The 13,777-nt window shown below is 39.6% G+C and overlaps 1 long non-coding RNA gene across 2 annotated transcripts in view; it reads right to left on the bottom strand.

Annotated features, from left to right (window-relative positions):
• Window positions 1-380: 380 nt before the first annotated feature.
• The window catches only part of LOC138156411 (uncharacterized), a 166,365-nt gene continuing 152,968 nt past the window's right edge, over window positions 381-13,777 (bottom strand). The window contains exons 4-5 of one of the 2 annotated variants that reach the window (XR_011167144.1): window positions 3,677-3,800; window positions 381-1,061 (exon numbers count right to left, since the gene is read on the bottom strand). This is a non-coding gene — a long non-coding RNA (uncharacterized lncRNA). The remainder of the gene's footprint in view (window positions 1,062-3,676; window positions 3,801-13,777) is intronic. The other variant, XR_011167145.1, reaches the window with a different exon arrangement.

Here is a 13,777-nt window from a genome sequence, read left to right as displayed (position 1 = left end):
AATTTCAATGCAAATGAATAAACAGGTCTTAATGTCCTCATCTATAAAATGATGAAATTGTTCTGGATTATATTCAATTTGATTTGATTTGACTCAGTAAAATTTTGCAATTTACCAAACACTGTGCTAAGCAGAGGGGATAAAAAGAAAAAAAACTCTGGTCTCAAGGAGCTTATATTCTCCTGGGTGGTGGATAAGGGGTGGGATGGACATCATGTATGCCAGAGAATGTGGCATAAAATATGCACAAAGAATATACAAAATTATTTCAGTGTGGTTTTTTGGGGGATGGAGGTGTCGGGAAAGAATACTAACAACTGTGAGGGGATTAAGATTTTCTGTGAACATTTATTGAGTGCCTACTGTCTTCCAGTTGCCAACTCATTCTCCCCACGTCACCCCACCAAGAGGTCTTGGTCTAAGCCAGAGTGGTGGATGAACTGGTATCTTTTCTTGCTATTAGTTAGGTCTTCTTTCACTCTTCACCCCTTTTTTCCTTCCTGGTCCCAAGCTCATGGTGACTGACCAGTTCAATGTCCCCATTGTTAATTCCTAACATTTTTGTTAGCTAATGGAGACAACTGCTCTCCATTTCCTAACTTCATAAAAGTCATTCATTCTTGATAGAATCTCTGGATTTGTTTGTTTTTTGTTTGTTTTTCTTTTTTTGTTCTTTTTATATTTTCTTAGGAAGAAATATGATAGAACCATCCCTGGCCCTATTAGACATTAGGAGGCAGCATGGTGTCTTTCAAAGCAGCTGGTCATCAGAGTCATCCAAAAGTAATAAAACAAATCTCGACAGGCACAATGTTCTGCAAACCCTTTCCCCAAAGAAGAGGAGTCTTCTGTGCCAGTTTGAGCATCCTCCTCCTCAGAAGGGGAAAATTGAAATCACTCACTCTTGGGAACCAGGCTGCATTACTCCCCGATCACTTGAGTTCCACTCAGTGTTCTGCAGACTGGTTTCCATCTGCTCCATGTGGGACCTTCTCATTATCTTCTGTTGGCACTCCATTTCCTCTCTTCATTTCTGTAATTCAGACAGAGAGTAGGGAGTCCTTGAAGCAAATAAGTAAGGGAGATTGGATTAGCAATTTGCAGGTCCTTCTCAGGGAATTCATGTACCCTTACCAAAGCAGAGACAGCTAGGTTTTCCCTAGCAACAGGAAGACAGCACTGCACCAGTTCTCCCCCTCACTAGGATTACTGATGCTGAACATTTCACAGCTCCATCTTAATTCCTTTGGTTTCTCTAACGGAGGTTTAGTCCCTGCTAGACTGCAACTTTCCCAGAGAACGAATACATTGATTCTCATTGGGACTCATTTGGTGAATTTATTGTCAATGAGTGTATCAGGGAGTTTGTCAGGGAGCAAGTTTGTCGGTAGGTAGGAGGTATAGACCATGAAAGCAAGGTAATAAAGGAAGAGGAAGTGGAGAAGGAATGGGTCTTATCCAAGTGTGAAAGAAATAAACCCAGGAGGTTAGAAGCCAAAGAGAGAGAATCTCCCTTACAGTTTTGCTGAGGGTTAGCTATGGAGGAGGGCAGAGGGCTGGGATTTCCTTTTGTCTTCATTTTGGAGCACGGGAGATACTTAAAGCTATTTATTTTGTTCTATTTCTTTATTGCTGTAAGCCAGAAAAAGAAATTTGAATATTCATCAAAAGACTCAAGCGTCCTCATTTTGGGATGGATCAAATCTCTACAATAGACCAATGCCTATTGCTTTTCTCATTAGATTACAGGTGCTTAAACTCAAATCCATAGTCCATGGATATATTTCTGGGATTCCATAAACTTAGGTGGGGGAAAATGCATTTTTATTTTCACTATGCTCTAACTGAAATTAGCATTTCCTTCTTTTATGAATTAAAAAAAAAACACACGTTATTCTGAGAAAAGGTATGTGGACTTCACTAGACTGACAAAACAGTCCATAATACTAGAAAGGCTAAGAACCACTTCATTAAATAAATATATTTCATCAAGGGACAATTGATCAATATTTTGGTGGGGGGGGGGAGTGCAGGAAGGAAATTCCTTTTCTCCATGCCCCATTGATCAAAGTCTGAGTCAATAAATTGCCAATAGCTAGATTCAGGTTTGTTTCTTTACTGTATGTTGGCACATCAATGCATCTAGAATGCAAATGAGTGCCTTTTGAAAATCAATAGCATGTGGCAATCTCCATTTGTTAGAGAGTGCTCCTGTGCAGTCAGTCTCTCTATACTTATGACATAAAGAAACCCAAGATAGCAGGGAATGCTAAAGCTTAAATTTTGGTCCCTTAAAGAAAAATTCCAGAGACAACCTTTTGATAAATGAAAAATCAACAAATCTTCAACCTTAAGTAGTATTTATATGGCACTTTTATATTGTAAAATGCTTTATAAAGTTCTTATTTTACCCCCAAAACCCTGGAAGGTAGTTGCTATTATCATTCCCAATTTATAGGTAAGAAAACAGAAGCAGACAGAAATTAAGTGACTTGTCCAAGGTTGTCCAGATGGTAAGTGTCTGAGGCCAGATTTAAATTCAGGTTTCTCACAGTTCTAGCCACTGTGCCATCTAATTACCTCGATAGAGAGGCAACCATTTCCTCCTTTCTTATGCATCATTAGAGTGTAGGGGTTACCTGCTTAGGATGAAAGTTATGACTATATGCATTATTCAAGCTTTAATGAAAACCTAACGTGAAAATTCAAGCTAAAAGAAGAAAGAAGGCAACTTGATGGAAAGGGGAAGAGGCAGGACTGTATTTTAAGTCAGAGAATCTAAGTTCATAGTTCTTCCATTTAGCTTTTCAAACTCTGGAAAATCTTTCCTCATCTGTAAAATGGGAGTATTGGACTAAGTGACCTTAAAAGTCTTTCCTGCCCTAAATCATAAAACATGAAATTTAATTCCCTATTGAGATCCTTTAGATACACAACATATTCAAATGTTTTAAAGTTACTAAAACTTTGTTTAAACATGTCTTTTATAGATATAAAGCTGGAAGAAAATTAGACATCATCTAATCCAATCTCTTCAATTTCACAGATGAGAAAACTGAGGCTCAAGGCCACACAGTAAAGTGGAAGAGTCAGGATTCAAACTCAAGTCCCATGACTCCAAGGTCATCTCTCTCTTTTCCAAAACACATCTATTTGTCTAATTCAGAGCATACTCATAACATGCTCAACCCATGGTACAGATGGATATAGACACAAATATAAATATAAATATAAATACAGTTATAAATGATATAGATAAAATTATATAGGTATGCACAGAGACAGAAACAGATATAAACACAATCATAGGCACACACACAGACACAGCCATCAACACAGAAACATAGATAGACATAGACTTGGACATAGACATAGACCTAGGAATAGACATAGACATAGACATAGACATAGACATAGACATAGACATAGACATAGACATAGACAGACATAGACATAGATATAGTCATAGACATGCATAGACATAGACAAATACATAGGAATAGACATAGACATAGATTTAAAGAGATAGATGACAGATATATTTTTTAAATATAGATATTTAAAGTATTATTGCCTTTTGGCACTGTCATATCACCTTAGATCTATCCCCCACTGATCCTCTTATAGAACCAAACCTTATAACAAAGAAAAGCAATAAAGTCAAACCAACTGATACCTGTTTGTTAGAGATTGTTGAATTCTACATCCATTATCGCTATCTGCTGTGAGGAAGGGAGGTGTGTTTCATTATCAGTTCTCTGGTCCTGAGATTGTTCATTTCAATTCACCAGTTTGACTGCCTGAAAGAGTTATCATTTATTTACATTATCTTTGTCATTGCATATATAATTCTTTTGGTTCTCCATTATTTACCCTTCATCATTTCATACCTCTTCCTAGGTCTCTTTATATTCCTCATATATTTTATTTCTTGCAGCACAAGAATATTCCATTCCATTCATATACCACAATATTTTCAGACATTTCCTAAGTGATGAGCATCCATTTTACTTCAAGGGTTTTTTTAAACAGTTTTTCTTTTCCTTAAAGATTTTTTCCCCATGATTTGTACCTTGCTACAAAATGCAAAACTGTGCTCTGAGAACAGCAACATCTATTTCCTCGGAGCCCCCAGGGAGGCTTCATGAAACTACCTTAGTAGCACATTTAGACTTGGGCTATGCTGATTTGCTAATGTATTTGGAAAAATTTTATAAGACAGTGTCTTCTCAGTATATGTGTCTGCATTATTATAACACTTATAGACTATCCAAAGAGGGACACAAAATGTGCTACAGACATTATGTATTGCGTATTTCTGCAGAAAGTAATATAATACTCTTTTAAGGCTAATTGCATGCAGTGTTCAAAGTCCTCATCCTACAAACACATTAACAAGTTTTCCTCTTCTTCCCCATGTTCTAAAATGGAATGAAAGAGCATAAACTGGTGAAATTCAAACTTAATTCCAGCAGCACCTTTTTCCACTAAGAAATTGATCCTTTCTCTGTTTAGCCTTGGTGATAAATACCAAAGGGAAGGTTAGTCTTAGCCAGAAAAGAAAATTTAATTCACTTACACAAATATCATTTACTATGTGCAATGACCTATACGAGGTACCAGGGACACAAATGCAACCTCTATGTCAGAAGTTTTAAGAACGCTGAGGATCTGTGGTGGCTAGGTGGTGCAGTGAATAGAGCGCTGGCCTTGGAGTCAGGAGGGCCTGAGTTCAAATGTGACCTCAGATACTTAACACTCAACTAGCTGTGTGACCTTGAGCAAGTCACTTAACCCCAATTCCCCTGCCTTCCCCCCTCCAAAACACATTGAAGATCTGAGTTTATTTTGGGTAATTTTTTGTTTCTCTAACATACAACATTCACCTAGAAAATATGAGAAAAATCATTATCTGTTGCTACCCAGCATGACAACACCACTTCTTCTTGAAAGTGTATAGCTCCCAAAACTAAATTAAGGATGTAAAGTTTGTTGAATGATCAAAGAGAACAAAATAAAGCCCTTAGAAACCAATATGACAAATCCAATAATCTCTCCTCTCCAACAGAACTCTATAAACCCACAGATTTACCACTGGAACGCTTCTTAAGTTCAATCTAGAATAATTTCCTCATTCTACAGATGAGAAAATTGAGACCCAGAGAGTGAGTTGCTCAAAATAAGATAGGTAGTATGTGGAAGAGTTGGGACTGAGACCGAGATGGTCTTTCTCTTATTCCATACTGCTTCATGATGGAGATAGTCAACCACTTAGAATCCCAAATCAACAGGTTCTCTTTATGCTATTTATAGGAAGTGTGACCAGTGAAGTGTGGGGTGGATGCAGTGTGCTCCACAGAGCACACACTGAGCCCTCCTGGCTGCTTCTGGCCAGCCCACTGAAGAGCTTGGGTGCTTTGGAATGATGAAGAAAGGTCCCATAATGGCGGCAAAGGAGTGATTGCATTAATAGGACTGGCTACTTAGCCAGGAAGAACTACCTACTCACTAGACTTTAAAAGGGGAGGTGGCATCTGTGTTTCTCTCTCTGTCTCTCTCTCTGTCTCTGTCTGTCTCTGTCTCTCTGTTTTTGTCTCTCTCTGTCCCTCTTTGTCTCTCTCTCTCTCTCTCTCTCTCTCTCTCTCTCTCGTTCTCTCTGGCTCTCTGTCTGTCTCTCTTTCTCTGTGGCTCTCTATCTTTGGCTCTTCCCCAGTATTTGGAATGTGTGGAAAGTATCTCTCACTGCCTGGATTTCCCATGAGGCACTTTTCCCATTGGCAGCTATACAGCTCAGTGGATAGAGTGACAGGCCTGGAGTCAGGAAGGCCTGAGTTCAAATATGGCATCGGACACTTACTAGCTGTGTGACCCTGGGCAAGTCACTCAATCCTGTTTGCCTCACTTTCCTTATCTGCCAAATGAACTGGAGAAAGAAATGACAAACCACTCTAGCATCTTTGCTAAGAAAACCTCAAATGGGGTCATGAAGAGTCAAATATAACTGAAACAACTCCACAATAACACTTTCCTCCTCTTCCCTTCTCCCACCTTAGCAGGAAGGACAACTGTCTATATGTGGTATGTTCGCCCCACCCCACCCCAACCTGAGTGGAAACTGGATCTCACCTCCCTAGCTGCCTCCTCTGATCTGTATTTCTTCCATGAGCAGGGGCATGTTTCTATCCTCAGAGATAACCTTGTAAATTGGAGAGGATGGAAATCCATTCATGCTCATTTAGTGTTGAGCATAATTTGGGAGGGGCCCTTAGAAGCCATCACAGAGGCGGTGACCACTGGCAGCAGCCTACGTCCAACCCCGGGGTTGGAATAAGCACCAAGGGAAAGGTGGAAACCGCATTCAGCAGTTCTACCAAATGCTTCATCTTTTCATGTCTGAAGCCTCAAACCTCCTGAGAGAATGTAAGCTATATGTCCCTACTGCTACTTGTTTCAGTCTTTGTCAATACTTGCTTGTGAGTCTCTAGTGTGCAGCACTTATTTTGTGTGGAGGAAATAAATAGTTTTCCTATGCTGTTCAGTCATTTCAGTCATGTCAACTCTTCATGACCCTGTTTGGGGTTTTCTTGGCAAAGGTACAGGAGTGGCTTGCCATTCTCTTCCCCAGATCATTTTACAGATGAGGAAACTGAGGCAAACAGGGTTAAGTAACTAGCTCAGGGTCACATAGCTAGTAAGTGTCTGAGGTTGGATTTGAACTCTTGTCTTCATGACTCCAGACCCAGTTCTCTGACCACTGCACCACCTAGCTCCCCTTACCTTCCCTATACTGGACGTATATTGTGTATGGAGTATCATTCAAATGCTCCCCTCTCAGGGAGAAACTAAACATTAGTCAAATCTAAGCTTTCAATGATTTTGTTCAGGGCTCTGGGTGGGTGAATAAAGATACAAAAAGCTTGAGAAACATGACTTTTTTTTGGAGGGGGGAAAGCAGGGCAATTGGTGTTAAGTGACTTGCCCAAGGTCACACTGCTAGTAAGTGTTAAGTGTCTGAGGTATAATTTGAACTCAGATCCTCCTGACTCCAGGGTTGGTACTCTATTCACTGCACCACCTAGTTTCCCCTGAGGATGACTTCTTTCTATGGAGCCAGGGACCTCCAGGATTGAACCTGACCACCCTTGTTTCTGAGTCCAGCATTAGAGGAGCCCTTTAGAGGGAGAGATTGAGGGTTGCACCTTCCCATGAGGTCAGTAGCAGGTTGCTGTGTGGTCATACCAGGCCTGACTTAACTGCTTTGGGGGTTTCTCTTGGGTTCTTCCTACTATCCTTGTCACCCTCAGTAGGTATCTTTAGGTACTTCTCACCTTATAACCCCTCTGTTGTTTATATGGTTCACAGCAAGCATGACCAATCACTGCTCTTAGGCCAAGTCCCCATTTTTTTTCTATTGTTGGGGACAATTTTCACTCCCACAGAGGGAAAAGCCTCCAGAGTTTTCTCTAGTTGTCTAGTCTGGCAGCTACCTCTCCCTTGGTCATGGATCTAGTAATGTAAAGTCAATCTTGGGGACTTCTTCTGCCTCAAGCTATTTTCGTTGGTCACTATTCCTACTAATCTCTGGACCTACTAAAGTTCCCCCAGGGAGCAGAATTCTGATATTCCCCAACTTTGAGAATCCTTGCCACCAATTACAGGTTAAGACCCAATCACAACAAACTTTAAAATAGATTTTTCTTGACATATTTTATTTTCGCCTAGATTTCCCTCTGTATATGTACCCCTCCCCTTCCAGAGATCCATTTCTTATTACAGAGATCTATTTTTAAAAGAAAAAGAAATTTTTTTCTTTTTTTTCAGAAGAGAAAAGAAATCAGCAAAATTAATCAATTTTTTAAAATCTCACATTATTTGCAATTCCCACACCCATGAATCTCCTACCTCTGCCAAGGAGGAGGGGAATGAAAGTGTTTTCTTTGATCATTCCTTTGGAGCTGAGATTGTTTTGTTTTTATTTTTGTAATTTTGCAACATTCGATTTTAGGTATCTTGTGGTTGCTCTTGCCATTTATGTTGTTGCAGTAATTGTGTGTATTGTTTTCTTGGTTCTTCTAATTTCACTTTGCATCGGTCCATGTAAGCCTTCCCATAATTTTCTGTATTTATCACATTCACTATTTCTTACAGAACAGCAAATCTTAATGTCTTTTTTTTATTCTAACATCTGGGAGCTCTCTCTCAGATGTGTCCCCTACCTGCAGAGAGTGCTTTTAACTTGTTCAAAAGCAAACCAATTTCTTCTTTAATTATTTCTATTAAGTATTTAAAAATCCCTCAGGTAATTCAGTGAAATATACAAGTAGAAATGGAGAAGAGAAGGAAAATGTATTTTCTTGAAATCTTTGTGTGTTCACTTAACAAATGTCTTTTTTTTTTTTTTTTTTTGCTTTTTGGAGAGGGGAAGGCAGAGCAATTGGGGTTAAGTGACTTGCCCAAAGTCACACAGCTAGTAAGAGTTAAGTGTCTGAGGCTGAATTTGAACTCAAGTCCTCCTGATTCCAGAGCTGGTGCTCTATTCAGTGCGCCACCTAGCCACCCCCAAATGTCATTTTTTTTTTTAAAAGGAAGAGGTAAAGAAAGGCTCAGGACTGGCTACACAAAGGGAAATAAGACAATATTGTTGTAGGAAAGACTGGAATTTGGAGGGAATGTTTTTCTGGATCCTATCAACTACCTTGGAAGAGATTGGAGCCAGAATGTCAGGAGGAGAGAGTTCTTTTGGAAGGGAAGGAACCTCATGGTCTTTGCAAGAAGAAGAGACACTGCCTTATGTGACTTTTGTTTCCCTGATACCACTAAATATGGTTCCAAAGAGGAAGATAGGAGAGGGATAGAGCCATAGAGGGATCAGAGGGGAGATAAAGGTGGCTTGTTTCTTTTTTGTTGTTGTTTACTGTCTGCCCTCCCAAGAATCCATCTCACACAATTGACTGAACCCTATTCATTTGCATCCCAGATTTATTTTGATCAATCTGCTGTCATAATAGGGTTTTTTTCTACACTAGAATTTCATCCTGGCACAGACTGCAGGATTCCCAATAAATCCTCAGAAGGACAAATAGATTTCAGTAAGACACTTAGGAGTGGAGGGAGTTTTATGGAGCCATACAGAATCCAAGGTTCTTTATATCTCCTTCTTGACCTCGAAATTTCCAATTGACAATTCTTTTTTTTTTTTTTGGGGGGGGGGGAGGAGTGTCGGTTAGCCAGCAACAGAGAAGCAGAGATTGAAAACTTCCAGGGGGATAGAGAACTGACTCTTTCATTTATTTATTTATTTATTTTTGCTTTTTGGAGGGGAGAAGGTAGGGCAATTGGGGATAAGTGACTTGCCCAAAGTCACACTGCTAGTTTTTTTGGTCTGTTAAGTGTCTGAGGTCGCATTTGAACTCAGGTTCTCCTGACTCCAGGGCCAGTGCTCTATTCACTGCACCACCTAGCCGCCCCTAGAACTGACTATTAACTTACTTTGTATGACTGCTGGTGCTGGGGCAGATTCTGAAGAGCCAAGACAATAAAGGAAGAGACCCTTATGTGGCGACAAGACAGAGGAAGTGGGGATGGAGACTTGTCAGCAAGCAGAGGTGGAGGGACATTGGATTTGCAATTGCTAGGAAACCTCAGCATTTTGTGGGATTGGCCAAGAGACCAATCTCAATCTCTGGCACTTGTCCCTGTCTTACTGTTATTAGGACAGCCAATCCCTTAATCTTTTCCATTATCTATAGGCTGGGAGGATGTTTGGGAAAACGATTAGATGAAGCATTCAGTGAAAGAGGATCCCTTGACGATTGCATGGCAATTTTTAAATAAATCACATGGCCACAGTGTGACTTTCCTGTGAAATATAAAGAGAAGTGGTCAATCAGATTTTAAACGAAATTTTCTAGAAATGGAGTAGGCGTAGTCACATCGAGATTTCCATCATTTTCATTATTTTAGTGCAATAGTCCGTTTTTTTCTCTCATACATGAATTCAAGCCTCCTGCCTGAACTATATAAACTGAGGGTGGTGTAAGGGAGACATAGTCTAGAAGGGTTGAGACCCTTCTAGGCAGGGACGGGGATACTGCAGACTTTGGGTAGAAAAAACACACTTGAACATAATCTGACAAAGTCACTTGGGGGGCTTGAGTGTAATACCACCTAGCGATCAAATTATAAGCTACATTCCCTTGCTGGATAATCAATTCATTAAGTGACTAACTGTTATTCTTCATGCCTACAGAAAACAGTGCACAAGTCAATTATGGGTAGCTATTGCTACTATAAGACTTCAAGTGTTTCCCAGAATATCTATCAAGTATATACACGTCTACCACTTTGAATATTTGTAACATACAAAAGACTACCTCACCATCTCTACTTTAATCAGAAAGTAAATAGGAGAGGTTGAAGGGCTAGTATTGAAAGAAATTGTACCTGGGGACTCTCACCCTGAAAGGAAGGAAGGATGCCTACATAGGCCTCTGTACTATTCAGATTTTTATATATTTGCAAAAATCATTGGGGCACCTAGATAATGCAGTGGAGAGTGTAGTGCCTGAAGTCAGGATGACCTGAGTTCAAATCTAGCCTCAGACACTTACTAGCTGTGTGACCCTGGTCAAGTCACTTTCCTCATCTGAAAAATAGCAAACCACTCCAGTACATTTACCAAGAAAAGCCCAAATGGAGTCACAGAGTCAGACCGAACAACAACAAAACTCATTGTCAGTCCCAACCAATTCGCACATACAAGATTATGCTTGCTATAAAAATAAACTAAGTATTATACTTGTTACTTTCAATAAAGATACCCCAAAAAGTCCTTATAATGACCGGCACTACTCAACTAAAGCTGAATTCATTAGTCTGACATTCTACCTCTTCTCTGATGCCAATCTATTTTTCCAGCTTGATCTCTCTCTCTCTCTCTCTCTCTCTCTCTCTCTCTCTCTCTCTCTCTCTCTCCCTTCCTCTCCCAATTTCTCTTATCCCCCAATTCATCATTTACCCACATCTTGGCTTCTCAATTGGACTACAAACTTTTGAGGGCAAGGACTTCACCTTAATTATTTTTTCATCTCTCCTAGTGTGTAGCACAGTTCATTGTATATAAAAAGTGTTTTATGAATGATTACAATAGTTGAGTATTTGATAATGAATGAATGAATGGTGGATGAATGCATAGTTTAGAAGAAAGGACAGGGAGCTGTTATTAGAGGTTTGTTGTTCAGTCATGTCCAATTCTTCATGACTCCATTTGGGGTTTTCTTGGCAAAGAAACTGGAGTGGCTAGCCATTTCCTTTTCTGTCTTATTTTACAGATGGGGAAACTGAGGCAAACAGGGTTATGTGACTTGCCTGGGGGTCACACAGCTAGTAATTGTCTCAGGCCAGATTTGAACTCAGGAAGATGAGTCTTCCTGACTCCAGGCCTGGTGCTCTATCCACTATACTACCTAGTTGACTCTCAGAAGAGTTGGGTTCAAATTTCAGTTCTGTTCCTTATCATCCATGTATTTTTAGTTAATCAACAAACTTTTATGAAGGACTTACTGTGTGCCAGCTACTGAGCCCAGAACTGTAGATACATCTACTAAAGTGAAATAGTTCCTGTGCTCAGGAAACTTACATTCTCCTGGACAAGTCACAACCTCTCTATACCTCATTTCTTATTTGTAAATAAGAAAATAGACTAGATGACCCTAGCATTAAATTGATGCTTCTATGGGTGATCATATTGACATTTCTTTTTCTATGAAAATGACACCTCATTCATGTCAAGCCCAAGACAAAAAAAAAGACTCTAGCTTCTCAATGACTTGTACAAGAACTCTAGAAGTAATTATCAAATCATTTCAGATTAAATGCAGATAAATCCCTTAAGAACAAGTATAAGTGAATAAAAACGGGGCAACCAAACCCTCTAATTTTCTCCAAAATCTCAGACTCCAGTATGTCCTTGGTCAAGTGAGCCAACCTTATGTCTTAGTCAATTGAGTGGGCAGTTTAGGTAAAAAGCAGATAGCAATAAAAACCCCAGATATTGCCATTGGCACTGAGCTTTCCTGGATAAATAAATTAGTTGTAAAAACAGACAACCATAAATACATTAAAGAGGAAATTTACTTCTACATAATCAAACAAGTTAATGCCTTCATAATACCATTTTCGGTGTGCTGGTAATTTTTTGTCATACAATGATATTATTTTGTGCTATTTTACATGTCCTTATGAGAAATAGGTTCATATAGGATTGTATCTACATTTGGGAATTTTATCTCAAAAAAATAAAGACAGATTTCATGGCATAAAACTTCTATAACCTGCAATTAACTCTTTCATTTCCCAAAGAAATGTTTCCTTCAAAACACAAATGAATAGGCTCATTGTGCCCATTCCTTAAAGAGTGTAATCACTGGGCCCAACAAAGGTTGAGTAATCAATATTTTCACCTACATTTATTATCTTCTACATCATGGGATATGTTGCATGATAAGAAAAATTAGAGATAAATCCATTGGGGGAAAAATAGTTGATTAATTGAACAGACGAGGGATGGTATGGAAGAAACACATTTTGGGAGCTATGCTTTGTATCAATCACGCTTTTCTCTGTTAAGGAACAACAGATCGAAAAAGATTCAATTTTTCCCCCTTTTGCTTACAAAAAAAATGATGTCCAGATGATTCCAAGCCAGAATCGAGCTTTGTACCAATCTATAGGATTCAGGAGGAGTTGGGTAGGTTCACTACACATCTGCATTCAAGTAACTCATTCCCATGTTTAAGCTGCTGTTCCCATGTGGCTGTTACTAAACATAGCCAGTACACTTCAGACTGACAGGAGGATTCCTGCTGTGTATACCAGACTCTGAATCTTCCCTTCTCACAGGCCTTATATGGTAAGCACAGCAACCAATGAGCCTGCAGATGATTCCAGCTAAGAAACCTGCTTGTGCTGCAGTTATAGGGAGCCATTAAAAAGGATTAACTCTTTTTGGTGAGGAAGAGAATGCTGAGTGAGGAGAGAAGCTGAAGGCACTTTAGTCTGGCATGCTGGCACTGGAACCTTTCTGTCAGCAGTGACAGCCAAAGTCTAACTTCCCTGAGTTCTGAGCTCTAAACTCCCTCCTTTGGAAGAAGGGCAGAGACACTGGCATCTAGGGTACTAGGCCAAAAAAGCAGGGCAGAATCGGCTAGCCAAATCCAGTGAGCCTTTTTTGTTTCCCCACTGAGTTTTGGCATAGGAAAATGATGAAATGACTTTCTTTCCTAATGGGGAAAAGACAGATTTCTCAGGAGATTGGAAGGCAGCAGCAGGGGAGGGTGAAGGACATTGGCTGTGTGTGAGAGAGGTAATATCTTTCTGTTGCTGCCTGAACCTAAGAGAAAGGGAGATGTTCCATTTTCCCTTGGCAAGGAGCCAAGTCACCAAGTACAGGATGGGTCAAAGTTAGAACTAGTCAGCCCTTATTCACAGGTTTAATCGAGGCATCTATTAGTTCTTGTTTTAAATAAACACATTTATTTACTCGAACAGGCATTTACAATCTGCAACAGAAGAAAAAAACCCAACAATGGAAAAACATAACAAAACAAAACACTTCATCATAAACATGCCTCGTCCGTCCTTCCTTCCTTCCTTCCTTCCTTCCTTCCTTCCTTCCTTCCTTCCTTCCTTCCTTCCTTCCTTCCTTCCTTCCTTCCTTCCTTCCTTCCCTCCTTTCTTTCTTTCTTTCTTTCTTTCTTTCTTTCTTTCTTTCTTTCTT

Source organism: Petaurus breviceps, unplaced genomic scaffold, assembly GCF_028583685.1.
Source record: "Petaurus breviceps papuanus isolate PSGF00001 unplaced genomic scaffold, PetGlider_PUasm1.0 154, whole genome shotgun sequence".
NCBI lineage: Eukaryota > Metazoa > Chordata > Mammalia > Diprotodontia > Petauridae > Petaurus > Petaurus breviceps.
Note: the sequence above shows the minus strand (reverse complement) of the source record. Positions and strands in the feature narration are given on the sequence as shown.